Source organism: Bidens hawaiensis, unplaced genomic scaffold, assembly GCF_021521415.1.
Source record: "Bidens hawaiensis isolate Kalapana, Puna unplaced genomic scaffold, B.hawaiensis_p1.1 tig00038728_1, whole genome shotgun sequence".
In the NCBI taxonomy this organism is placed as follows: Eukaryota; Viridiplantae; Streptophyta; class Magnoliopsida; order Asterales; family Asteraceae; genus Bidens; species Bidens hawaiensis.
The window spans coordinates 19,903-46,464 of NW_027496821.1; the positions used below are offsets into that span (position 1 = coordinate 19,903).

The following is a 26,562-nucleotide window of genomic DNA, read 5'->3' on the forward strand; positions in this document are numbered from 1 at the left end:
TAACTTGCTTTCATATATTACGTTATAAAGAGCATTACGCCCTACATTCCTCGAGTATTATTAGGGCTCGGTACCCTCCTTCCTCGAGTATTATTAGGGCTCGATACCCTCCTTCCTCGAGTATTATTAGGGCTCGGTACCCTCTTTCCTCGAGTATTAGGGCTTGGTACCCTCTTTCCTCGAATATTAGTAGGGTTCGGTTCCCTAGTTCTCGAATATTAGTAGGGTTCGATTCCCTCTTCGTTACCATACAACCATACATCATACCTCGAGTATTATTAGGGCCCGGTACCCTCTTCGTAACCATACAACCATCCTTTCCTTCTTTTATTAACCTTATCACATTCATACACATAAGCATACATATCATACTTACCTTATACAGAGCGTTACAACCTGACGGTACGTGCAATATCCGAAGATCGTTCACGTACCATCAAGCAATCATTCATGCATTTCACATTATTCACGTAAGGCATACACTTATCTCTTAGGATAAGCGTATTAACAAACATATTGAGTATGCACACAGCCCCGAAAACATAACACATAAATGGGGCTAGAAACTCACCTGAATCCTGTTACGCTCTCCGTTAATCGTTATTCCCTTCTTGAGCTGTGCACTGCTAACTGTATAATATTTACATGTATCAATTAACTACTACTACTCATGTTGTATTTCTATCTTCATATAACCCACAACGAACGGGGGTCCGGGGGCAGCGCCCCTGGCAGCGGGGTCTAGGGGCGGCAGCCCCTAGCAGGGTCCAAGGGGCAGAGCCCCTGGCTGGGGTCAAGCTGACCTCCAGCGAAGTTAAGCATTCGGCGAACTTAACTCAGGCGAAGTTAGCATTGAACGAACTTATCACCAGGCGAAGTTATGGCTTGGCGAACTTATCACCAGGCGAAATTATGGCTTGGCGAACTTATCACCAGGCGAAGTTATGGCTTGGCGAACTTACCCAGCGAACTTATGTACTCGGCGAAGTTGATTAGTTAGGCGAACTTGCTTGCAAGCGAACTTGCTTGCAGGCGAAGTTGTGCCGCAGCCGCCACTGTTCATCCTTAATCCCCAAAATCATCATCGTTTTACCTAGAAATCCATGGGTATGGTATTTGACTAACCCACGATCATTCCTATGGTTGTTTTTGGTTAAGATTTGACCCGAAAACACGTAAAGTTTGGACCTTTAATTCTAGAAACGTTCAATACAAGGCCTACAGTTTATCTTAAACGAACCGTACATGTTTAAGGGTTTACTAGGTTCGTCCTAGCATCAAGTTCGCTACTTTACGCTTCGTTTAGATCCGATCTATTATCGTTTCAAGTTTCATGGAAAACCGTCTATAAAAACATGAACTTTAAGATCGAAATCTTACCTTTATGTGTTCGGTTTGCGTGGTTATCTCGTATCTAGCTCGTATATCGAAGATCTAATAATGGTTGGCTTGATTTTGGTCTCGGATCCCGTTCTCTCTCTCGCGGCCGTGTGAGGTGGAGGATGTGTGTGTTTTTGAGTGTGTAGAGAATAAGATGGAAATGAATGGTGGTTTCGGGTTTAAGGGTGCTTTAAGGAGGTATTTATACCCCTTAGGGCTCAAGGACCTAAGGCCCATTACCCTTGATCCATCTTAATTAAGTCCAAGTCCATGATCTCTTCCACATTAGACGTTAGTTGATATTATTAAACGCACGACAATTTAACACAACTTTCTTTATTTATTATTAGAATATTTAGGATGTTACATAGCTTCTGGAACTAGATCAATGTTAAACTCGACTTTCGTTTCCCGTGGAACTCCTGGCAGCTCATCAGGAAAAACGTCAGGAAATTCATTAACAACAGGGACTTGATCAAGTTCCTTTCCCTTTTCTTTTGTATCAATCACGTAGGCGAGAAACGTCTGATGAACATGCTTCATATAACTCCTCACCTTTGTCATCGAGCATATTATAATATCATTCTTCCTTTCTCCATAAACATAAACTTGTCTTCCAGTCGGTGATAGAAATTGAATGATCTTTCTATTACAAACTATAGACGCCTGATGTTGGGATAACCATTCCATCCTAATAATGACATCAAATTCCCTTAGTGTAATAGGAATTAAGTCGATAGAATATTCTTCTCCTTGAATAATATTTTACAATTTAGACATACTTCGGAGACGACAAAGCTCTTATCACTAGCGATTTCGACGTCTAATGAATTTATTAATTTACTTCTACTAAAAGAACTATGGAAAGCAAAAGTTTTGGATACGAAGGATCTACTAGCTCCATAATCAAATGAAACATAGGCACGGAGGGAGTTTACGATAAAGGTACATGTTACGACATCAGGTATAACCTTCGCCTCCTCTGCAATGATTTGAAAAGCCATGCCTCGGGGTTTTTGAGCTTCCAACTTCTTCACATTCTCGGAAGTTCTCGATCCTTCTGTCGCCTTTCCATTCCTTGCCCTTAACTCTGGGCAATCATTTTTCATGTGGCCCGGTTTATAAATATAACATAAGTTCACTGGACTTGTACACTCTGGTGCTGTATGCCCAAGTATCCCACACTTATAACAAGTCGGGTTCTTATAACGACATTCCCCGAAATGCCTTTTTCCACAGAACTGACAAGTACCAAATTCCTTCTTAAAGCTAGGTACTTTTGTAGGCTTAGAAATTTTTGCTTTCTTGCCGGTGATACAGGAATTACAACATTTAGCTTTCGCTTCCCATCTCTTTCAACTTGTCTTTTTAGCTCCACCTCTCGTTCACGAGCCTAGTTAAGAAGTTCCTCGAGACTTCCACACCTTGATGGAGAAATAAATTCTCTTATTTTCGTTTTAAGGATAAGATGAAATCGAGTCATCCACGCTTTTTCACTAGTGAAAAGAGAAGGGCAAAACTTGGCTTTATCATAGAAAATTCCAAATATTTTGTCCACCGTCTCATTGCCTTGACGCATATGAAGAAGTTCTTCGGTGATACGATCAATTGCAACACGGGGACTGAAATGTTTTAGGAAGATTGGTTTGAATTCTTCCCAATACATATTTCTTATCGTTTCCCTACCTTTTTTCTTTTTGACCATATCCCACCAGTCTTTAGCCCATTCAACAAATTGGTTTGTTGCGAACACCACTTCATCATCCGCGTCGCAGTGACACGTATCAAAAATAGTCTCCATAGCTGTAATCCACCTTTGGCTAACCAAGGGGTCTATTTCTCCTTTAAATTGTAACGGTTTACAAGCCATGAAATTTCTATACGCACATCGATGCGTTTCTACCTCCACTCTTGGTGCCGCTCCCACATTCTCGAGAGGCTTTTCCACAATCGGTTCATTCTTTTTCTAATTTTTTTCCAGCATAATTCCTATAGAATTTTGCATTTCAGCCAGAAGAAATGGAATATTGACTTCGAACGCCTTCCCCACCTCAATTGCTATCTGCTTGCGAATTTCATCAGGTACAGTTTTTGTAGCATCGTCTTAATAAGGTGAAGACGCAGATTTTTCTGAAGCATTATCTACATGCTTTTCTACATTACAGTTTCCATCACCGTGTACAATATTTCCTTCTTCCTCCGCCGTATCTTTTTTACTGTGACGAATAATTTATCTATTATTATTTTCATTTCATAATCTTATCCCTTCTAAGGTACTTTATCTAAGGCCTTTATACTCCTCAATCTATTATTTATTCTAACAATTTATACAAGGCCATAAAGCACAAAGCATCGTATATGCACATATGATACAATAATTATAAATATCATTTTATGCATATTTATTTTTCCTCCACTTACTCTTTGTTGTTTCCAACACAATATAATTATTTAGAATTCATAGTGGTATGATACATTTGCTCTCATACTGGCCAGGCATGAAAGTAATATATTATACTCATCTTGATCTCCCAACTACTATATTATCTTTTACACATACAAATTTCAGTTTTCATATATTTTCTCTTTTATTTTAATTTATGCACCCATACAAAACTCCCCTTTAGCTTCCATGGACCGCTTCTGGACTAAACCTTCTCGTTTATTATCAAGAGCACTTATGGTTCGAGTCTACGTATTTATCTTGAATACTTAAATCTCTCGAACCGTACTCTGATACCAACTTTAAACACCATATTTTTTTTTAAATAATACTTTCACAAAATATATCAGAGTAGGTCCCAGTTTACATTCAAAACCTGTCACTCGTGGTGACGTTTTATTTTATAAAAATATATATTATACAAGAGAACATATATGTTTAAAACAAACTTTATTATACAAACTATTAAAAACGAGAGCATGGTTCTCTTGTCAGTCCAGTCCAGTCCCATCCATGAAGCTTTAACCATCTATGGGTGATTTTCCTGAAAACATTTTAAAACATATTTTTATTAGCTTTCGCAAAATAAGTACACCATTTTATAATAATATGTTTAATTTTCATCTGGAATTAAACACTCAAATTCCTTGGGATTTCAACACCTGAAATCCTTATATTTACTCCACCTTATTATTTGGGAATTTAACACCCGAATTCCTTGGGATTTCAACACCCGAAATCCTTAAGTTTACTCCTCATTATTTTTTGGGAATTCAACACCCGAATTCCTTATGAGCTCATTCTTAACCCATGAGGGTTATTAACTCCCCTTGTATATTTGGGGTTCAACACCCGAACCCCTTAAGATTTCAACTCCCGAAATCTTTTATATATAGTATTAGAATTTTGGAGTTTCAACTATCGAAACCCTCGGGACTCGTAACCCGTAGTTTTATTAGAGGCCTACCACCATATTTATTTTAAAACTATAGCCTCTTTTTAAATCACACATTAGTTCACATACTTGGAACCACAATCGTTTCTCAAATAATCATATATATGCATATCAAAATAAACATATATAAAACATTTGTAAAAGTAACATGATTATAGTTCATGTACTTACCTACTACGCAGGGACAATTCTAAAGAGAATATGGGTTCCTACTGAATACTTTGGTTGATGTCCAACTAATATGGTGTACTGCAATAACTACCCGTAGACGACTCTTGCTTGAATAACTCTTATGCTTCTTACTTAGTAGCATTTGATATATTCCTTTCTGTTCCTCTTGTGTATATAAAAATTTGGATATATATAGGTGGGTGACTAGATATATAATCTTCGCAACTAAGTTTTGTTGATATTATCATGATATAAAAATCTTTATATAATTATTTCAATTTTACGTGGCATTCTTACTTACAAAGTAAGTTTACAAACACATCATCCTTATCTTTATATTACTATTTATTATTATTAATTATTTATATATTATATAAATTGAATCATACGTTTATCTCAAGCTATTATAAACTATTATAGTAACTAAAGTTTTAATATTTAGTATTCCCTTTTTTACTTACACAAACTTAAATAGCATCAACGTTCGTTTAAACATTTTGTGTCATAATTAGTCGTTTTACCCTGTTACTTACTCGTCTACTAATATTTGAAATATAAATTTTAAATATTTTACTTTTATCCATAAAACGGGATGTTACAGGTTGTGTGTATCATCAACCACCCGCAACCTCCAACCATTGTATTGTCGCAAATAGTTGCCAATTAAGCTAAAATTGCAACTGGTTTTAATTGTAACAGAATGACTAACTGTCGCTGTACAATTGTATGACCCGTCATGGTCACACTTTAGCCAAACTTTAACGACTTCTCCGCCAGCGTTGTCTTCGACCGTTGGGTTACTACGACAACACCAACTTCACGACCTATCGTTTTCGCCCAATCCTTAAGTTCGTCGACATACGAAAACAACTGAAAACAAATTTTACATTCTGTTAAAAACAAAATCGTCAAATATAAAATAATAGAACATACTTTATAAAATTATTTTATACCTCGTTGGTTGAAAATGGTGAGACATTGTCGGAAGTTTCACCAACACAATCGTCTTGATTGTCATCATCAGAAAATGACATATCTAACTCGTTTTTTTATTATTAAGTTTTTTGATATGTTAAAATACTATGCAGTGAAACTATATAAGCTCTATATATATTTGATTGGTTAGAATATTATGTTGTGTCATATAATTAACGGTGGAATCTTGTTTCGCGTCAAATAATTTACCGAATATTATATCGTTCCAAATAATTACCTGCCTGTACGAGTCGTATAAACTATACTACTCGTATAAAAGTGAAACAAATTGGTGAAACAAATTGAATGAATCCAACCTTTAAAAACAAAATAATAATAATAATAATAATAATAATAATAATAATAATAATAATAAATTCTCAAAACACCTATTTTCATAAATAGGTTTCGAATTTTACCCATCATTTGCAAACTATTCCCCAAATACCCACCACAAAAAACTCGGAACAACTAGATTCTTAAAGTCAACGAGTATTTTACGAAACTTGTCGTGACGAGTATTTTCAAGCACTAAACTAGTTGGGGCGACTATTTTAAGCTAAAAAAAATTGCCTAGACTAATTTTGGTAAAAAAAATAATCGGGACGAGTTTTCTATGAAAAATTTTGATACTTTTTGAATATTATATTATTATATTTAATTTTACTCATAATTAGTTTTCTTTTATAAATTTAAAATATAAAGTTTTAAAAAATTTCAAATACACCTATGAGACATGTTTTCTTTATCTACGTGCCGATGTAAATTTTATTCAAAAACTTCCGGTAAAAAAATCTTCAATATAAATTTAACCACTGACATAAATACTAATAATACCAATGTGTTAAAATGAAAATATATATTTAAAATACCACCGACTGAAAATTAGTCGGGACGAAAGAACATTGCATGGCTTTGGTGATGTCATGATCAAGGAGGTTACTTAGATTGACAATATTGGATTGATTTGTTTTAAACACGATAAAGAAAAGGTTATGTTTTGTGCTTCGGCACGTCATATGTTGTTATTTAAATATATATCCATTATGATAGTTAAGCTACAACCACTCAACGTTGTATGATCATGTTAGCTTATGAGAAGTCAAGAAAGGAATAAGGCAAGGCTGAAGCACTACCGGTTATCCAAGCATAAATTGGCGTCCAGTAGATCAAATTGGGCATTTGACATGTTTAATTATTCATACATATATTCATGTTTTATAAAGTACAAGTTGTAATGATTTAATTTTTGCTGTGTTAAGTTTAATTCAAAGCTTAAGAACTATAATGCATAAGTCAACCCCACTTTCAAGATTCCTTTGATTCAAGGCGTTTCAAGAACTATAATTTTTGCTGTCCATATACGAGTTCGAGTTTTTGATAATTTATAATCAGTTGTATTTGGAATTATTTTATAATAGATACTAGCTTATATCCCGTGTAACACATGGGTTTTTTAACATAATAAATATGATCTATGAAATTTTAAAAATTAAAACATGTAACCAAGTAGGTTAAATTAAAATGTTTTCACATGTAATAGATCCGTTTTCCATCTTAAATTTTGTAAACACCAGTTTTAATTTACTATGATGTTGACCAAATAGAAGCCAATATCTCCATTTTTATGAATGTCTTTAGGTTATGTTGAAACCGTCATAAATATTTCTTTCCAACTTTATTACAAAGTCCATATATCGAATTTTGAAATCATATGTAATATTAAAAACACTAAATACGTATAAAACATACCCAGTCTTCAATCGTGTGAGAATAAACTTTCAAATAAATTCTCATTAATCAAACTAACTAACAATTATGTTTAACAAACATTTAAAAACCTATATGAAAAGTATGAGTAAATGGTTGCTTGAAAATTCACTCTTTTATTATTTAGGTAGATTTAGTGTTAAATTAGGAAATTGCTTATGTGAAAACCTATATGTGGACTAGGGTGAGAAAATTTAGGGCCGGACTGAAAAGCCCGATAACCCGGACCGAATATGACCAAAACCCAGACATGCAATGTAACATTCGGTTCTTAATAGGGTCATATTTCCCTTGAAATTCGGTTTCGGGTCGGGTATCAGGCCGAAGACCAGGATTAACCGAGCCATTCAGGCTCGACCCGAATTCGTAAGAATACATATATTTGTTGGTTTTTCAAGACTCAGGTGAGAGCTCATTCGAATTTTGAAAACGTCGTCAAGGTGACTGGTGAAGAATTGTGAAGGATTTAAAAAATGGTGAAGAAGATGGTGATGATAGGAGTGCACATGTAAAAAGTAAATAGTTCTTTTGTTATCTTTTCTGTAGACTTGGTTTACGAGAAACCAAATAGTTCTTTTCTTTTCCTTTTCTATTTATACTAATAAATTGTCAGAAAACCAAAATTTGCACGATACAAATGCAATAAAAAAAGAATAAGAAATTAGGTTAAAAGACATTTGCAATAAATAATAGTCTGACATTTGGTTATCAATTAGATCAATTGTAGTGGTAAGGAAGAATAGGGAGAGAAGTGTGTCGCGTGACGTCCAATTAACAAGAGGTAGATTTTATTTTATGGGTGTAGTGGTGAGCGAGAGATTGGGGGAGAATTGTCAAAATGTTAGTGGTTAAATAAATAAAAAATAATAAAATCAGGTGGGCACCACAATTTTTGGCCGAGAAATATTTCTCGGGTGCTCCTCTTCTCGGTCACTTCTCAAAGAGGGGGGGGGGGGGGTTCCTCTAACTTATCTTCCACTTCTCCTCACACTTCTCTTCCATATTACGAGTGGTCTTATCAGACATTTTCTTCTTTGTTTACTCATCAGACATTTTCAATTTTCTTTTCTTTTTACTCATAACCCATAAATTATCTTCAAAACCCCATAACTAGTTGATTCTTTTTAATATACTCAAGATGTTTCTTTCGAAAAGATTTTTAGGCACTCAAAGAACTTACCACCATTTTTTTTGAAGATACATTTAAGACTCCATCACCATGTTTCTCAAGTTCTTGGCATAAAGAATTTGGATGCTAACGATCGAGTTGAAAATTATTTAGAGTTTCGACAGTTTTAAGGATCCTTCTCTCTATGTTCTTGTTGTCAACACCAGTTATATGGGTTTAATGTTGAGAGTACTACAATCAAAAGTAACTGATTCAAATATATTATAAATGGAAGAACGTGATAATAAAACTTGTTTCACTAGGCCCTCCCTATGTTTAATGTATGAAAGAGAGATCATCACATTTACGTCATGAATTTAATAAGCTTCAAATTTTAAATTATTTTTTCATAAATTCACCGCTTCTAAATATACATTATTTAATTTGTTTATAATGAGCTAATTGAGACGGACAGTACACCACCTTTTCAACACCTTAACACCATTTGAACCACTGGCCTAGTACCCTTTGACAATGAAAGATAATGAAAATTTTGTGAATGGAGTGTGCTGTCTCCCACCATACCCATTTTCACCTTCCCTCTAATTATTCATTCATACTCTATACTTATTGTTAAGTCGGATTATGGTCACACCGAGACCATTTATTACTGTTGTGAGACTAACATTCTGCTTTGCAGTTGAAGGATCATGGAAAAACTCACAGAAGTCTATCACCCGGAAGTTGAAGTCAAATCTCACCAACGACTAATTTCTAATGTTATATGTGGGGTTAATTAACGGGAAAATTCCTACTAAAAAATTAAATTTCATATTTGTCCATTTACTAACATTTCGTCGTCTCTACGTTTGGAGTTCGAGACGACATGTTTCTTAACTCGTCGCCTCTCTGCCATGTTAGCTCAAAACTCGTCGTCTCACCGTCATGTTAGCTCAAAACTCATCGTATCACTGTCATGCTTGCTTAAAAATTAAATTAAATAAATCTTGTTATTTAAACAATTACTAGGACTTAGGACCACGCGCTTCGCGACGGGACCATTAAACCGAACAAAAAAACATACGTAAAAAGTTAAACCACGAATGCGCTGTGAGTTGATGCGAAATCAACATGTATCGAATTACGACATTGAAAGTAAACAAAAGAAATAAAGCTGTCAATGCCAAAATACAACAAACTATCATATGTGGAACCAAAAAAGAAAGAGCGTTACAGTAGCGAACCGATGCAAATTCAGTTAGTGTCGGTGGTACCACCACAAATTGGTAAACATGAATTAGTAAGCCAAAAAAGCAAATACTATATGCGCGATATCAAACGTCGAAACGCGGATATAAAAACATGTGAGGATGAGATAATTATAAATCATAAAAAAAGGTTTGGTTATTTTAAAGACCAGCCATAACAAATAGGAAAGCAAAGTTTAAGATTTTAACCGACAAATAAAACATGTAAAGCCGACACTTGCCCACGTTTAAGGCATGTTAAATATACTTTATTTTTAAAAGTTAAAAAAAAGGAATAGTAAATATGTGAGGGGGATAAAACCCCCATTAAATTTATATAATAATATCTAAGCAAGGGACACATAAAATGATTTTGATGGTATGCATGTGTTTTTTTTAATTGTATTATTATCCAAAATCCAATATGTAAGATTTTAGGACAAAGCAAATTAAAAATATTTAATATTTTTTAAATCAGATTAGGATCAATTTTGTAGAACTTCAAGTAAGGTAGAATTTTTTTAGATAACATGGTTGGGAGACGATGAGTTTTGAGCTAATATGGCGGGGAGGCAACGAGTTTTAAGCTAACATGACGGTTAAACGACAAGTTTTGAGCTAACATGACGGTGAGACGACGGGTTTTGAGCTAACATGGCAGGGAGGCGACGAGTTAAGAAGCATGGCATCCCGGACTCCTAACGTATAGACGACAACATATTAGTAAATGAACAAATATAGAATTTAATTTTTAGAAGACATATTTAGAATATATTTCTTAAAAAGGGACATTTTAGAAATTTCCCCTTAATCATATGACCATTGGCCAATGTGGATTAAAAAGTAATCAAATTTAGGTGTAAAGTGTGAAGGATTAAAGCTCAGGGACTAACTATTAAGAAGTATGTAAGTTGGAGGGCGTAAGTATGAAGGTTTTGACATGGACACATTTAAACTTAAAACCTCGTGTTGTGTCAATTTGAACTGTAAGTCCACCTCAAATCAATTGTTCATCTTTTTGCTATAGAAGTTTTGATATAGGACGCATTAGGACCATTGATTAAGTCAAATGGGCCTGTTAATCAATCCATCATTTTATTAGTCTTTCCTGTCCTATATAGATGACATAATATACAAAATGACCAATCGAATATGTTACATATACAAATCAAACAATAAACTGTTACGGACTGAAACCATTGCAAGATATGGGACTTGTCCCACAGCGGTTTTATGGACAACTGGTGTGGGGTTTATACTTTATAAGCCAAATGAGTTCTCTCTAGGGATGAGCAAATTTGGTACCGGTACAGATTGGTACCCTGATTTGGTACCGAATCGGTACCAAAGTTTTAGGTTTCGTTATCGGTACCGATACCGGTATTTCCTGATTTTTTTAACTTCAGTACCGGTACCTCCCTACTGAACCGAATATTTCGATACCGGTACCAATCTTGGTTGAGCGTGTTCTGAACCCAGTGATTGATAATGTTGTTATTTTTATTTTCTAGCAACTTTTATTTTTATTTATTTATTATTTTTTAGTTAAGATTATTTTTTGTTTTTGTTATTATTCACTATAGGGAAAAAAATCAAAATCAATGGGTTTTTTCAACGTGTTCGAGAAACATTCATATTAGAATGGGCAAGAGAATACCATTCCGATGACATGATACTGGAAAATGGACGGAGATTCGTTGAAGGGCTCAAAAGTTTAGTAACTTCTACAACAACAAAAATGGATAACTAGTAGAGTGGCTCAAGTGACCTCACTGTTTATCAACAATCATGTGATGAATATCAAGCCGAAATGAAAATGGTGTTTTCTTTTAGATTAATCTGGGAGGTTGTGCGGAAATAAACAAAAGGGACGGTCATCCCATTGACGGGTTAATCATTGAAAAAACAAAACATCAGCGCCCAAGGAATATAAGATGTTCCAAAGTAGATCAAAGGCTCGTACACGGATAAATCTCAACGACACCCATGACAGGTTTGAAACCTAACAAGAATCGATTTGTCCGTGGGAGGATTAACAAAGGATAATGAATATCATCATCATCAGACGAGACCAAATATATATAAAGCATGGACAAAATAACGGGGAAGATATCAAAACTCGTTGAATCGACCAAATAAAAAGAAAATATTTAAAAGAATTTAGTTTTTTTTTTTTCATATCTTTCAAATTTTAGTGTTTTATTACAAATTAAAATACTAAACAAATACAATAATAATTAATAACAATAATTGACTAATGATTAAAAGTTAGCTCGCATTTTACACAACCACAACACACGTATCACTACACCAGGGTGTGGAATGTGAAACCAACCAATGCTTACATGGTGTCGCTTTTATTTATTATTATTTTTCACATTTCACACCTCCACAAAGGATTGCCTTGGTTTTTTATGATTAAAGATTCCAAACGGCAATCGAAACCTATTGCTGACAAGAAGATTTTTATTTTCTTTTTTCCTTTCAAGCTTTTACAACTGAAATTCGATCTTCTTTAAAGACATTCCAGCTACAACAGATTCTTCACTAGTTTGTTAACATTGTTAGAACAACTTCTTCAAAGTAACAGTGTTCAAATACGCAAATAAAAAAGTTAGATAAATGATTAAAGATGAAAACCGAAGTACTTGTGAAGTTAGATTAAGGCAACAACCATCAGTTTCATTAATAAATGACGTGATTTTGCAGATGTGAGCTATGATTTTAACTTGCGTCTGAGGTTGTTTTGTTTGGGCCGGTTGTTTCATAAGTAATTTGGACTTTGAGTCATCTAGAACTTCACATTCGAGCCCACGAGGCCATTTGATTATCAGTCCACTTATGTTTTTGGGCCTAGTGAATTTTCACGTTACATAATTATTCTCCGGTAGTTTTAGAGGTGCACAAATCGGGTTTTTCTAATATCCAGTTCTGGGTATAGAACCGGGTTAGGGTATGATCAGGTATTGGCAATACCAGGGTCGGGTTCGGGTCCGGTATTGAACCGGGTATTTGAAAATCACTTTTCCGGGTATAGTTTGTTTTTTTAGGGGCTACACTCTTTTGAGGTATTTTCGGATAATTTCGTGTATAGATCGGGTATTTAAAAAACTCGATTTCGGGTAGTGGAAAAACCCGATTCTTGGTATGCAACCGGTTCGGGTTTTGAGGTATTATCAAGTACACATTGGGTCCGGGTACAGGTTTTGGTATTGAAATGCATACTCTATCTGTGCCTTATGAGTAGGGCCGGTTAAGAGTTTGGGCAGCACGAAGTTTGGTTTGGATTAAGACACCCCGCGGGGGTGGGGGGGGGGGGGGTGACTCAAAATGTAGGGTGGGGGTGGGCTTAATTTTTTGTCCAAAAAATGGCTAAATTTACACTATGTATACAAAATTTCAAACGAAAACGAGTAACTTTACACTGCTACGCAAAAAAACAGAGTGGTGGGGGGTTCAGGTTCGAGTATTTTGTCCACCTCTACTCCGTACCTTGTATAGAGATATCTTTATTCGTAACTGTACATTAATCATTTATATTTATTAAACAATGGGAGCATTAATTATTTTTTTTGATGTGATTGTCTTGCACTGTTGAGCTTATATTGATTTTTTTATTACTACAGCACAACAACCCAGTAACCTATAAATTCCAAACAATAATATTCAATATATTATTTTTCAAATTCGTGCCGTTGAATATATTACTTTTAAAGTTAAAGTTAGGTGTCATTTTAGTATCTGTGGTTTGGTCAACTACGCAATTTTAATACCTAAACTTTATTTTGTGCAACTAGTTATCCCAGCTTCAAAAAACTTGTCATTTTAGTACTTTTTGTTAACCCCATTAATTTTTTCTCGTTAAGTCAGGGGTAAACTTGTAATTTCAATTATTTTATCATAAACTCAAAAAAAATATGTGGTGACGGGGACTCGAACTCGCGCCTATGGTTTTTACAAAGTTTTAACAAGGGCTGCACTAGCCAGTAGGACAAGTGACTGACTTGTTCATAAGCTGGTTCTGAATACTTTTATAGTCAAGTTTGAAAGACCCCCAAATCCTCATAAACCATAGAAATGTCAAAATTGGTCATAACAGATCATGCAACGAGTTACACCAACACAATCGGGCCCAATTCCGCCCTCTGATTTCGTCAATCAGAGCTGTTAATTCTCTGCTTAATCAGGTCAATGTACTACACATATTGTATAGCAGATTACGATTGATTTGATGGATGAGGTTAATCGGTATTGTGGATGCTGGTACGTAATTCTAAATTGTGTTAATGCTTAAGATTATTGTTGTTTAAGATGGACGATGAGTTTAGATGGAAGGAGAACCGATTACCAGCGTGCAAGTTGAACAAGACATTGAGTAGGAGAATCGGTTTTTTGTTGAATTATTGTATTTGTGAATTGTCATAAACGTTTTGGGTTGGGATTCAAAATGAAAATTAACCAGTTGGCCAGACCTGAGATGGTCGGAATCCCGTCGGTATTGAGATGGGGACAGGAGCCGGAAAACGAAAGAGAAACAGGGTGGGGGCTGCTTAGTTTAGGATTTGACACCATCGGTCCCTAGGGTTTTCATATGTTTAAAAACTAAACAAAACCTTTACAAAAGGGGGGATTTGATTAAATGAAGAGTTAAGTGCCATTTTAGTACATGTGGTTTGGCCAACTACGCAACTTTAGTACCTAAAATTTAGGTACTAATGTTGCGTAGATGGTCAAATCACATGTACTAAAATGACACTTAACTCTTAAATGAATTAATAAAATAATTGAAATTACAAGTTTAACCCTGACTTAACGAGAAAAAATTAACGTTGTTAGCAAAAAGTATTAAAATGGCAAGTTTTTTGAAGCTGTGGTAACTAGTTGCACAAAATAAAGTTTAGGTGTTAAAGTTGCGTAGTTGGCTAAACCACAGGTACTAAAATAGCACTTAACTCATTACTTTATTTACCTACTGGCTTTTAGCCCGTGTGTTACGCGGCCTATTTTTAGTTTTTTTTTTAATTATTGTTTATGTATATTTTTCATGTGGGATGTGTTTAAGTATTAAACTTAAAGGTTACATGAAATTATAAAATATGTTATATTTATTAGATTTAGTTAAAGTATAGTTTGTTTTGTTTTTTGTTTATACCTTTAATGGGTCTCATTAGTCTAATAGTTAACGTGACCCAACATTTTGTTATTTAAGATGCGAATTATCGTCTTAATATACATGAATGCATAAAGAAATTTATATGGTTTGTGTTATTTTCGTTTGTATTGAGTTGTTACGGTTCGTTGGTGATGTATGACATATATGTTGTTTAATGGATAACATTTTGTTTTTTGTTGTTTGAAATATGTATTTTGTGTTTGATAGTGAATTGAGTTTTTAATAAATTGTTTTATTTGAATTTCTATAGGCCAATTCTAGTTCCACGTCTATCTGAAATGGGTACGTCATGTGTTATCATTTCATTTTTGGGTAAATTAATACCAATCAGCATGAAACTAAATTTTAAAAATAACTGTTTGATCATTAAAGTCAAATTCTTTAGCCCAAAACATTAAAACTACCATATTCAATAATCTGATACTTTAACTTTGAAAGTAAACAAAGCCTAATTCATTTCAGTTTGAAGTCTCTGACTAAAATTAAACATAAATTTGTAGATCACAATTTTGGAGTTTATCAGTAAAGCATCTAACATAAAATCAAGACGAATCTAGATGTGGTCAAGCATATAGAAATAAAGAATAATAGTTGTAAAGCATAGTATTTGTAGCAATTAGATCTTTTAACATCAATGAATAGAAGGAATTAGTGCGCAATTAATGTGTTGCTGAAGCGATGAAATCGCACCATGAAATCGTTGATTGAAAGGTAAGGTTTTGCAATTGTGAAGATAGAGAAAGACTTTCAATCCACAATGACCTTCGTTCAGTTTTCTCCCTGTTTAAATCCACACCAGCGATAAGGTGAGTGTGAGCAATGTCTCGCAGGCACAGGAGAGAGGAAAATGTTAAGATGAGTTGTTATAACCCATGAGCTATCCGGGTTTCATTAGAAGCCCCATACCCGTCAAAGCGGTTCAAACACATAAAAAGACTCCATTTTACAAATGAAGCAATCTGGTGGCTTGAGAAGGGGCGGGAAGTGACCAGAGCTCGACACGTAGAATATTAAAGGTCTCGTTTGTATTACGGTATTTTATATTACTCGTTTCTAATATATATATATATGTGTGTGTGTGTGTGTGTGCGTGTGTATTTGATTTTAATTTTATATATTGTAAGGAAGTTAATAATTATATACTTAGGATTTGATGATGAAAAATGTTTCACAAATTAATTAGATGTTATAACCTGGTTTAAAAGTTATATGGGTTTGGTAAAACCCATTACCCGCGTCTTTTTTTAATATAAAATTGTTTCTCAATTATAGATCATCTCTCTTTTAAAAAAAATAATAAATATTAATTTCTAGTATATCCCTATTTTATAAGATTTTCATATCAATTATTTGGTGAGATTAATTTCTATTTTAATGAGATGTTATAACTTATAACATGTTTAAGGACTCTCTGGGTTTAGTAAGACCCATACCCGTGAATTCGGGTCAAATACATGAGAAGCCTCCATTTAAAAATGAAGCAATCTGGTGGCTTCCATAAAAGGGGAAACGACCACATCGCGACACGTATGATTTTTGAGCTTTCGTTTATATATATTATAGATAATTTACCCATTAGTGCCTTCTAAGGGGGGTCAATGATCGTAATTTCACTCGATATTTCGTCATTTTACCTTGTCACTAATCACATATCTAGGGATGACAACGGGCCGGGTATTGATAATCCCATACCCATACCCGTTTGAAAAATTGTGTCCCATACCCGGCCCATTACCCGTAGGGTATTTTTCGGGTAATTACCTATCGGGCATACCCGCAGGTATCGGGTATACCCGTTGGGACTTTCAATTATATTTTTTTTACCATTATAATTATTTTATACCTTTTGTTCATATAACAATTATTACAATTTATATATAATACTCCAAATATATAAGCGTGACAATAAATAAAAAATATAATTATAATTTTTAGATAAGTTTTTACATATATGTTTCACAACCTACGAAATACAAAAAAAAAAATCGGGCATATGATTCGGGTATATGGTTTGGATATACGGGTATGTGTTTTCGGGTAATCCGGCCGGGTATCATCTAATCTCATACCCGGTTTGTACGCGTGAAAATTTTTTAAATCCTTATCTCATGCCTGGCCCATACCCATCGAGTTTCGGTAATCCATCGGGCTCAGGCTTTTTTTTTTCATCCTACACATGTTACACTCGTTCCATAGTAAACTCAAAGTCAATGTTACATAAATTTTAAACTATCAAAAAACTTATGGATTAGTGAATATGAAGATGTGTTAATGTAAAAATTACCCTTATCATATATTTTTCAAAGACATTTTATAACAAAGTAAGAATGACTTATAGTGTTATCATAATATTTACGTAACAAAAGAAAATTATTATTATCTAATTAGTATAATTAAGAAGTTGTATGTTACATAGAAGTTTTTCAAAGTTTTTTGTATTTGTGAAATAACATTATAAAATTATTATCTAACTCTTTGGTGGTGTGGCATGTGTGGATTTTTCTAAGCCACTTTGGGGTCGCAATGCTTTGCAAAGGTTCTTATCTTACTCTAGAGCTACGAATTCTTTTTATTTGAATAACAAATAAAAGGAATTGCTTATTTTTTGTAACTAGAAAATCTTGCTTGCTTTCCATGCACACAACACACGTCATGGATTTGCGGTTAATACTAATCTAAAACACATAAGGGAATTGTTTTATTTTTTGTATTAGTTTCGGTACAATAACACACGCAACCAAAATCGACCGAATTCGCATCGACTTACTGCTTCAATGTTTGTGACCGACAACGCTTGGATTTTATCATTACGCCGGATAAAACACCAGTTATTTAATAGATTAGAGACGGAAAATCAAATGTTTCACTAGAATCAATGCAACATCCAATATTTAATAAGTGACGCAAGAAAACCAACTTTGTCCCGGTTGATTTTATTATTAATTACATTTAGAAATTAAATTACGATATCAAGATACGGCAACATTAAAAAATTAAATTACATATCAATCTGACCAAATTGTCGTCTTGATTGGTTTGGTTTTTGAGGTGGTTTGAATTAGGGTTGTTCAAAAAGCTCACGACTCGAAACTCGCTCAAAAAAAGCTCGGAGAAAGCTCGCTCGAAATCGGCTTGATTTCTAAACGAGCCGAGCCTGAGCTAGCCCCGGCTCGACTCGAGCTCGCTCGATTGGCTCGAATTATTTTATTTTAATTTATTATATATATATATACACATACATGCATATAATTATCGAGACCAATTATTTTAACACGTGGACTTTCCTTTAATCCAGCCCAATTTTCTTTCTCACTCCATAGTCCATATACTAAGTAACTGAGATATGGGACTTCATAGTTCACACACTCAATAATCAGTATACGTCGCATTTTCCACCCTAACCCTAGTCGTTCATATTCACCTCCGCCGCCGCTCATATTCACCTCTGCCATCGGCCGCCACTCATAGATAATACTTCTCTGCTTAATTTTGTATTTGGTTTGTTTTAGACTTGTTGAACATATTTTGTTTTCGATGGTGTTATTAGACGTATTTATTTAGTTTGTATTTGGTTGGTGTTGATCTCAACGTCATATTTATTTAGTTTAACTTGATGGTTGCATATAATTGTTATTAAAGGTAAACTCGAGCCAAATCGAGCTGAGCCGAGCCGGCTCAATTTAAAACCGAGCCGAGCTTGAGCTCAAATTTTTAGCTCGATTAAGAGTTCAAGCTCGAGCTCGTCTTGTGAACAGGCCTAGTTTGAATAATTCATATCAAAATCTAGAAATTGAAATTTATGAAAGATCCACTTAATTATTGGACTAAACAGAGCATCCAAGTGAACACTTAAATTTTTTCAGTACTTATTCATATTCTAAAATCAATTTAAAAATAAGACTAAGAAAAAGATTTAGACCACCCGTAGTCCTATAACGCCGGGTGTTTTGGGGTAATTTTTTCTTTTGAGCGTTTTGTGTATAACGCTGGTGGAAGGCACACAAATTAAAAAAAAAACAATAAAACAAGTGACAAAGTTATGCCTTTATGAAGGCTTTATGGTTATACCATATTTTTGTAAAAAACCATAACTCTGAGTCTTTGACTGAGTGCCACAAGACGCATAGAGGTGGCGCTTTATAACTACACATGGTCTAAATATATAAAATATTACTAAATTAAGCATGTTTTCGATCCATTCATCTTCGTAAAAATTTGTCACTTATTCCTGAACTGATTTTCATGCCATGCAGTCATGTAAAACGATAAAAAAAACATAATATTCCAATAAAAAAACAAGCCCCTAACTTGCAAAACATACATAATTCCAACCTTTTTTTAAGAAAAAGAAACTTCCAAGTTATTGACCTAAACCTAAGAGCTTTCAAAGTCATACTATCGTTAGATATATGTAACTTGATGTTAGCCTTTTCATCTATTTCCAAAACAAGAACGACATAAGTACCCACCCTTCCAACAGACTTCTATTCCTCATTTCTTCTGCCAGACGAATCTGTGATAATAACAAACAAACATGAGTTTATAACTTGTAACCATCACAACAAATCAATTGTCTACATAGTTATGTCCTAAAGCGTACCACGGTTTCCAAGCGGTATGCAAAACGCAAACAGTTTGACAAAGTAATCCCCAAAGGGCCTTTCAGAGACTGGTATAAATTTCCCAATAACCGCAAGAGGCCAACTAGTGATGAATTGAAAAAACAACAAATAAGATAAATCATTAACACACAAATGTTTGTGGTTAATACAAAAAAAATAAGACTATTTTCTTATTTTTCATGAAAAACTCTATCAACCTGATTTTAGTAACTTATAAATACATACACAAATAAATTTACTAAACTAAACTTGGCGTATTAATGTCCTTAAACTTGTCAATAATATACGTATTTATGAATTTCTTTTTTATATTAATGGCTTGCTTGCTAACTCTTAAAATTGATCAAAACTTGAGCATTCAAACATTTTTGCAAAACAAAAGAGAAAAAAATCATATCATCTTAATTTACAATATTAAGAGTTAGTACATGCATTCTCAACAAGTTTAAGGACTTTAATATACAACAATTAGTTCACTTATTTGTATAGTTTAGACAAGTTGAGTTTAATATACCAAAGCAATTTTTGAAGGTCTTTTTCATGAAAATAAGAAAATATACTCATTTTATTATGGTGTCAATAGGAGTGATTTCAGAATACAACTAACCTGAAAATCCCGATTGCAAGAGAAACCAGCCACAATTGCCAGCTCAACCTTACAGTTGAAGTAAACTTTCCAAGAAACATGACGATTATGACTTGAAGAACCACAGTAAAGCTCACGATCCCCACAAACAGACGATTTTTAGTAACTCCTTTGAAAACATTCAATTCATCAGGCTTCCGTGCATTGAACTCATTGAATATCTGTAGTTACAACAATTAGTAAGTTGTTATAGCCAATTCCCAACATAAAACCTAACATAAGTTGAAATAATTACCTGAGAAAAGACGAAGGCGTTGAATATAAGAGTATTTTTCTCTTTGGTAGCATGTTCAATAGGGTCATGCTGTGAATGTAAAATTTCTCTGCCCCGGAAATTAAGTACAAGTAGAACCGTCACTTGATAAAGAGCTTGTACTATCAAATTCCTCCACATGATATTTGTAATAAGAGGCTCCCTGAGAAAAAACAAGAGAATTAAATTAGTAACATGAAACAGAAATAATAACGAAACAACAAATATTAATATATTATAGCTAAAGATAACCTGCGGCCAACAGGGTGGCGATCCATGAGGTGATCAGTTGGCGGTTCAGTAGCCAGTGCAAGTGCACCCAGAGTATCCGTGATCTGGTTCACCCAAAGGAGCTGAATACAAATCAATATATATAATAAAAATTTGACTACACACTTTGTCATAATATAATAAAACAAGATGTACACATATACCTGCACTGCATTTAAGGGGACATCACCAGAAGAAATTGCAGCCACAACGTTAATTACAAGTGCAGCCACATTCACAGTAAGCTGGAACTGGATAAATTTCTGTATATTTGCATATACATATCTTCCCCACCTAGCAACCTGTTATGTGACAAACAGAAACATATTAATCTTCGATGTACAGTCAGGTTTTATGCTTTTGAAACTTATTTTGATCCAACTAGAAGTAAAAATTATAACGAATCACCTTTACAACTGATGCAAAATTATCATCCAATATGATGATGTCACTACTCTCTTTTGCTACTTCAGTGCCTTGAATCCCCATAGCAAGACCGATATCAGCCTACAAGACAAAACACTTGTCAATAGCATATCAAAAGTGATGTTGATTCAAATAATAAAGGATTTGAATTACCTCATGTAACGCAAGTGCATCATTTGTGCCATCTCCAGTAACAGCAACAACATGTCCTCTCTTCCTCAGGGCTTGCACAAGTAACAGTTTATCATTAGGAGATGACCGCCCCATCACCTATGGACCACACACATATATAACTTAATGTAAATATAGATGCAAAACAAATAAAAGGGTATCATTGTAAAACTACATACGGATATCTTATCAGCTACTTCTAGTCTTTGTGCCTCAGACATAGCACGGAATGATTTCCCTTCAATTAAGTTACCCCATACGTTAATAAATTGATTAAAATATTACACACCTTCAAGCCAACTATTGCAAGCAAAACAAGATCACCCTCAGGCAATTCCCAAATTGATAGCTCTTCTTCATCTGCTGGTACAGTTTCTCCTTTCAGTGGTCGGTAGGAGATAGCAACACACCTCAAACTTCTAGCAGCCATATCTTCAATCGCATTTTTAAAATATTCTACCTACAAGTTTAAGAATAATTAGGTTTGAATCATATGAAATTTATCCTTGATATTCAAAAATCATAACTCATAAGAGAAACATCATTCAATTCATAAACTTGCAAACGATTAAACACCTTTCCATCATCAAGGGGAATAAGTTGCTCGTTGCTGTCCATGTATGTTGTGCATGCAGCCAAGACAATTTCAGCTGCACCTTTCCGGTGTACATGAACTTGAGTATCAGGCTGTAATATAAATCAAAGAAATAAAATTATAGTTCAAGTGAAGCATAAGACCTTCAGAAGAATATTAGGTTTATTGGAAGTAGATATGAATGCTGAAAAGACTGTACAATTAACCGTTTCACCGCAACACCGCCTCGTTTTTTCTCGGAGTTGAATGGAAATGCATGAATTACTGAACACTCTGCCCTGACAGAGTCAAAATTCATTCCAAGCTGCAATTATTACAAAAAAATAAATCAGATACAAAAATAATACAAGAAAACTATAAATAATGTGTGAATGAGCAACTTGCATTAACACCCCATTGAAGAATAGCCTTCACGGTTGGTGATCCAGAAACCTCAACATCTTTGCCGCCCTATTAAACACAAAATAAATTTAAAAAAAAACTGCCAAAGTGAAATTGTCATCCTCAAAATAAGATGATAATCACTACTAGACCTACAGAAATACTAACTAGGGGTGTCCAAAATACCCGAACCGAACCCGAATAAGCAAATTAGGGTCGGGTTAAATAAGGTCAAAGAGTATTAATCGGGTTAATAGGGTCGGTTTCGGGTTCATTTTGGAAAAAAAATCGGGTTTCGGTTTAACCCGATTAGTGGTGACTTAACTTCAAATACAATGAGTTAATTATTCTATAAATTAGCTATAAATTTGATCTAAGATATCTTTTTTGTTTGTTTCAAAAAATAAAAGAAAAATCTAAAACAAATTATTGCTTATAAATGATGGTTATGCGAATGTACGACGAATACAAAATAAAAAGTAACTAAAGAACCGCAATAATCATAAAACATTTGTGTTTTATATGTAACTAGTAGGTTGACCTGCCGCGTTGCGGCGGGGTAGCACATCCTTGGCTTGCATAATTGAAGTTTTATATAGCAAATTTATAGCCCTTCCTTGCATCACAATTGAGTGCCTTTCTAACAAAATGTGCAGTTACTAATTACAAAAGACATTAATTACAAAAGTGTTAATTTGGTATTCAATACATGTTAGTGCGTACTGCCAGAAGGAAAAGTTCTATATTTGCTGCAACGTGATGAACCCGTTGTTACCGTCTTGACAAAAAGTTTGTGGTAGTGCATCAGGCCCTACATCATCTGTTTATTGTTGGGTTCGTAGGCCTTGTTGGCCCGATTTATTATTTGAAGTCTAAAGGGCAGACGGGTGTAAGGTGGCCAGACCAAAGCCCAGCCCGGTTTAGGTTTCTTGTTTAATAAGATTTAAACCCTAGTCATATCTTTATATATTCAAAGCTATGTACTTGTAATTATTTGTCACTCAATAAAGATATACCTAGTTGCCACCCGTGGACGTAGGTCAGTTTAGACCGAACCACGTTAAATCCTCGTGTTCGTTTACTGCTTTCGTGTCGTGTTCAGTTTCGTGTGCGCGTTTAATCCTAACAAGTGGTATCAGAGCTTAGGTTCGGATCACACGAAGAACACGGGAACCAACCTTCCGCCGCCGCCACCCTACTGCGCTAGGGTTCCGCCGTCATCGTTTTTTCGCCGCGAGAAAACCTTGCTGTTGCTGTCGCAACACCGCTAGAGTCTTACCGACTCAGCCGCAGGGAAGAAAGGGGTGATCTCCGGTAGGGTTCCGCCATACCCAGTCGCCGGAGTTGTTCAGGTTCGGTTTTATTTTCGAAAGCATTTTACCACCGCATAACCACCGTGTACCGTTGTTTAGTTGTGGGTCAGACGCCGGAGTTTTTTGTAAGATATTGATTTTGAGGCAGAAGCTTAATCGATATTTTCTCACTAAGAGCGTGTGCTTGGTAGAGAAGGACGTGCGAGTTCTGTTTGTGAAAGAAGTGCAGTTGATTTTGACCAATAGAATTTTGTGACTTTGAATTGCAACAGAAGCTTTCTTTGTTTTTTTATTAGGCTACTTTTGGTGTGGGCCGTAGAACAAGGAAAGCAGGTTGAATTAATTTGGGGTGAATTAATATTCCTTTTGGTTGCTTTGTCATATATAAATTTGGGTCGAGGTCCGGTTTAGCAAAATACGAGTCAAGAACAGTTGAATCAAGATTCTATTATTTGAAGAACCGTTGTCAAGTCAGAAGAAATTATTTAAAGAAACGGATAACCAGTGCCAACCGCGCTTGTCAGGTTTTATCGTTTCGGTTTAAAGTTTAAGTTTCTAATTTTACAGTTCGTTATTACCGCTGCGTTAAATAGGTTGATTGTTTAACAGAGTTTAGTAGAACAGTCGTTAAGTTCAGGTTCGTGTTGCTGTGTCTGTCTCTGTTTTTTATCCAGTTTTTCGTTTTAGTCATTGTTATGGCTGAAGACGGAAAGTTTTCGATACAGAAGTTTGACGGACAGAAGTTCGGTTGGTGGAAGATGCAGATTGAGGCACTACTTTGTCAGAAAGACTTGGATGTAGTGCTTGAGGATGAAAAACCAGAAAAGATGTCAGAAGCAGATTGGAAGAAGTTAGACAAGAAAGCTAGGGCTTGTATTACTTTGTCGTTGTCGGAAGATGTGGCGTTTAACATCATGAAAGAAACCACAGCACGTGGTATGATGGAGGCGCTATCCAACATGTATGAAAAGCCTTCGGCAGCGAATAAAGTCTATCTTATCCGAGAGCTAGTGACAACAAAAATGAAAGAGGGTGGGTCAGTTACAACTCATATCAATAATCTTAATTCGATCTTGTCCCGCTTAGTGTCAGTTGACATTAAGTTTGATGATGAAGTTCAAGGTCTCTTGTTATTATCCTCTTTGCCCGACAGTTGGTCGCAAACAGTGACTGCAGTTTGTAGTTCGTCTACAAATATTACTTTCGATGGGATTCGAGATCTGATTCTGGGAGAAGATTCAAGACGCAGAAGTTCAGGTGAATCATCAGGCAATATGCTAGTCACAGAAGGTAGAGGTAGGGGAAAACAGCGAGGCAGTGGGAGCAGGAAGAGGAGTCAATCTAAGACTCGTAAGGATATTGAATGTTGGGGTTGTAAAGAGAAAGGACACTTCAGGAATCAGTGCCCGAATGGTAAGAAAGAGGTGAACGTTACAGAAGACGACACAGATGACGGGGTCAGTAGTGATGAGGCTTTGGTTTGTAGTGTTGAGAGTAGCGTTGATGCTTGGGTGATGGATTCTGGTGCATCGTTTCATGCCACTCACTGTAGTGAAACGATGAAGAATCTTAAATTTGGGGATTTTGGAAAGGTTCGACTAGCGAATGATGATATTTTAGAGGTTACGGGTATGGGAGACGTTGATTTGATAACTTCAGCCGGTACTTCTTGGACTTTGAAAGACGTGAGGGTTATTCCAAGTTTGAAGAAACGTTTGATTTCAGTTGGGCAGTTGGATGACCAAGGGCACGATGTTAAGTTCGGGAATGGGCAGTGGAAAGTAGTCAAAGGGAATCTTGTGGTTGCTCGTGGCACGAAAATGGGTTCATTGTATATATTCGGCATGTCATCCAAAGGAGTGGATCCAGTTTTGGTGAAAGACAAAATCCGGTTCACAGAATCTCGTGGGCAGAAGAAGGTTCGTTTTGCAGGTAACAAACCAAGAGCCAAAGTGAAGATTCAGGATGAACGAGCTAGGAAGGTTAAATCAGTCGGAGGATATCGTGACAGTGGGAGCACAGGTCGTGTTTCAGTTACAGTTCCAGGTCGACAGTGGATTAAAAAAACCAGTATTCCAGCTGTTAAAGTCTCTCCAGTGAATTACTTGCTGAATATGGAGAGTGTTTGTTCTCGGAGTATCTCAGGATCCGGTAGTTTGTTTCAGTGGGAGCCGGTAGAGACAGAGAACGGGTCAGGGGCAGTTTTAGCCGTGACTGATGTTGGAGCTCCGGGGAGCTTCAACGGACCTTCAGGTTAATTGATGAAAAGGCGGTGGCAACTAGAAGTTAAATGTTTAGATTACAGAAGTACGATGAAGAGTGTAGACGAGAGTACTCAAGGTCTCCGAGTGGGAGATTGTTGGGTTCGTAGGCCTTGTTGGCCCGATTTATTATTTGAAGTCTAAAGGGCAGACGGGTGTAAGTTGGCCAGACCAAAGCCCAGCCCGGTTTAGGTTTCTTGTTTAATAAGATTTAAACCCTAGTCATATCTCTATATATTCAAAGCTATGTACTTGTAATTATTTGTCACTCAATAAAGATATACCTAGTTGCCACCCGTGGACGTAGGTCAGTTTAGACCGAACCACGTTAAATCCTCGTGTTCGTTTACTGCTTTCGTGTCGTGTTCAGTTTCGTGTGTGCGTTTAATCCTAACATTTATT

General features: G+C 35.3%; 1 pseudogene across 1 annotated transcript; it reads right to left on the reverse strand.

Annotated features, from left to right (window-relative positions):
- Positions 1-19,577: 19,577 nt before the first annotated feature.
- Positions 19,578-22,290, reverse strand: LOC143590679 (calcium-transporting ATPase 10, plasma membrane-type-like; annotated as a pseudogene). Its single transcript, XR_013145515.1, has 10 exons — positions 22,187-22,290; positions 21,790-22,070; positions 21,593-21,709; positions 21,422-21,520; positions 21,178-21,315; positions 20,996-21,096; positions 20,726-20,906; positions 20,452-20,651; positions 19,823-19,926; positions 19,578-19,735 (listed from the first exon to the last, which is right to left on the reverse strand). The product of XR_013145515.1 is annotated as a calcium-transporting ATPase 10, plasma membrane-type-like (transcript).
- Positions 22,291-26,562: the final 4,272 nt, after the last annotated feature.